This window comes from Chaetura pelagica, unplaced genomic scaffold, assembly GCF_000747805.2.
Source record: "Chaetura pelagica isolate M959 unplaced genomic scaffold, ChaPel_1.0 scaffold67, whole genome shotgun sequence".
Taxonomy (NCBI): domain Eukaryota; kingdom Metazoa; phylum Chordata; class Aves; order Apodiformes; family Apodidae; genus Chaetura; species Chaetura pelagica.
In genome coordinates, this window is record NW_009954107.1 from 6,041,069 (window position 1) to 6,043,901 (window position 2,833).

The 2,833-nt window shown below is 39.0% G+C and overlaps 1 protein-coding gene across 1 annotated transcript in view; it reads left to right on the forward strand.

Annotated features, from left to right (window-relative positions):
- The first annotated feature begins 440 nt into the window (after positions 1-440).
- USP46 (ubiquitin specific peptidase 46) overlaps positions 441-2,833 on the forward strand; it is a 13,888-nt gene continuing 11,495 nt past the window's right edge. Inside the window, exons 1-2 of the mRNA XM_010002502.1 lie at positions 441-533; positions 1,349-1,562. The gene's annotated coding sequence lies outside the window, so the exon portion shown is untranslated. The remainder of the gene's footprint in view (positions 534-1,348; positions 1,563-2,833) is intronic.

Below are 2,833 nucleotides of genomic sequence, written 5' to 3' on the forward strand. Positions count from 1 at the left end.
AAGCAGATGGTGTTTCAACAGCATGCACTTTGGAAATTTCTATGTAAAGTATAGTTTTTATATTAAGATCAGTTAGTGAACATAATGGATTTGTTTGGTTTTCAATGATAATTTGTTTGGTAAATCCTGATTTTTGCTCTTTCTCACTATTCACAAGACAGTTTAAAGGCCAGAAAGAATTTGGCAAACCATCTGGCATCTGAAATAAGAAACTCTGGCCTGGAGGAAAGGCAAACGAGTGATATAGGAGCAACTAGTTAGCATTACTTTCTTATACTTATGTTCTACTTGTCTAACAGTATACACAAACCTATGGTTTATGAAAGAGTAGGAGGTAACTTTTTAGAGATGTTATTTTCCATTAATTCCAGAGAGAGAATTTTTTTCATTGTTCCATAACTTTATTTTAGAATCTTAAGATTCTAAACAATTGCTTCCCTCTTCTTTTATAGGGCACCAATGCCTCTGCTCTGGAAAAAGATATCGGTCCAGAGCAGTTTCCAATCAATGAACACTACTTTGGATTGGTCAATGTAAGTACCATTTTCAGTAGGCAAAGCAGATACAGAACTATGGCTCTTATGTTACCTGAATTTTGGTTTGTTTGTTTGGGGTTTTGTTTGTGTGTTTGTTTTTGTTTTGTTTTCTCCCCCAAGCCTGCTCTAATGTTGGATTGTCTTATTTTGAAAAAGTGATGCTCGCATTCCAATTTTAGGCAAAAATGGGTTGCAAAACTGTATCAGATGTTGACGACAGCTTCATTACTCCCCAGGAGAAAACAGCTTGCTCGTCTATGAATGTTTCTAGGGATTAGAACTTAAACTTCCATAAAGTTAAAAGCCTATTTTAGCTATGAGACTTGAGGGGGAAGCGATAGAAGTATGTACAAGCCTGGGTACAGCAGTCTGCATTGGGTACTCTCTTAGGAGGAGCTTTTGTATCTATGGAGAGAATGAGTGAGAAGACTGTTTAATTCCTTGCATGTTTCCGTATAAATAGGAGATCTAGTAATTTTTTTTCCATTGAAAACTTTAGTCATTCTGCTACTGAGCAGTAAGATAGAGCCTAGACAGCATATATTTATGTATGGAAACAAGCTTAACAAGACCCACTACAGTAAATATCTCTCGCAAGTGGAAACTTTTGCTTTGTGTCCTTGTTAATTTAGAACAACACTGCAGCTTTTTTTGGTGAAGTGTCAGGGGTAGGTTTGAAAATACATTTCTACAGCAGCTGCACAGCAAAACAACTGGTATGTGACAGGAGCACACAAGCCAAAAGTTGAACAAAGCAACTGGTTTTATAGTGATGCACAGGGACTAAGATTGTTTTTAATTTTACACGGCAGTTTGGGAACACCTGCTACTGTAACTCCGTGCTGCAGGCACTGTATTTTTGCCGGCCGTTTCGGGAAAATGTGTTATCATACAAGGCCCAACAGAAAAAGAAGGAAAATCTCTTGACTTGCCTGGCAGATCTTTTCCACAGTATTGCTACTCAGAAGAAGAAAGTTGGTGTTATTCCACCAAAGAAGTTCATATCAAGGTTACGAAAAGAGAACGGTAAGTGTAAAACTGGAATCCTCTTGGTCATTCATGCACTGATCAGGAAAATGTAACTAAATATTGGGCAATGTGGTGATGTTAATTAGATGTTCAGGTTAGATTTGTAAATTGCTTTTAGTACTCTTTGGGGTTTAGATATTAATATTTTATTATATATGTGCATGGTATGCTTGAAATAACCATACCAGGTTTAGTAAGTTCCCAGATGTGTATGAATTAATGATGAATGCACAGCCTGGTGGGACAGACCACAGTGTACAGTGAGCTAAGGCTGGGAATAGGGTGCCACTATGCTGTAATTTTAAAATTTTACTTTGTGGAGTATGGAACAGAGAAACATTGAGGGCGTTGATGGTATAGAAACTCTGTGACCTAGGATTGCTTCAGGCACCACTAGTCCAACACACCCTGGAGGACAGATAGCTTTGTATCTTCAGTGGACTACATGTCAACTGCTGCTCTTGTTCTTAGAATTAGTGGGCACAGTCTTACTCTGTGAAGCATCAGGCTCTTTGAGCATTAGGCTGGCCACAGCATATGCCTAATCTTGTAGTAGTTCTGTCTCAGGGATATGAGGAATATCTTGAAATAAGGAAGCCTTCCACACAGCTCCATTTTGGCCTAGATTCATATCGATGTGGGTGGTATGCCTAGAAACGGGAGCTTTGAATGAAGAGACAAAATATGAGTCAAACACCTGGAAGAAATTGCTTCCTGGTGACAGCATATAAATGGGCAGACTGTTCATTCCAGAGCAGGCTTTTGAAAGTGTGATAAAGTCAACTCTGAGTCATCTAGTGATAAATGCCCACACACAGCTGGGGATCACTTTTAGGGGCTGGACTTTATGTTTTTAGCTTTCTTTAATTAGGACCAGACTCAGTGTGTATTAACCAGCTTATGTGTCCAGGCTAGAAATTGCAAAGCCAAAGATTCTGTGCAATATTTTCTGAGGAAATACACATGAGCTTTTTCAGGAGCAGGGGGATAAAAATATACATTTTTTTGAGAGCACAGATATTTTTTATTTTTTCAACATAGTGGGCAAATTAAGCCTTCACTGGAGAAGTGTGCACTAAATCACCATTGAGGTATTTTCCCCTCCCCCTGCAAGCATTTCTTATTGCAGAGGACAAGTCTCTGCTCATCAGACTTGTGTGAAAAATGATCTTTTTTAGATGGTGTTATTATTACTACTTGTGGTGGGTTAAAGTTGGCTGGCTGCCAGGTGTCCACCAAGCCTGTCTCTCACTCCCCTCTTCAGCAGG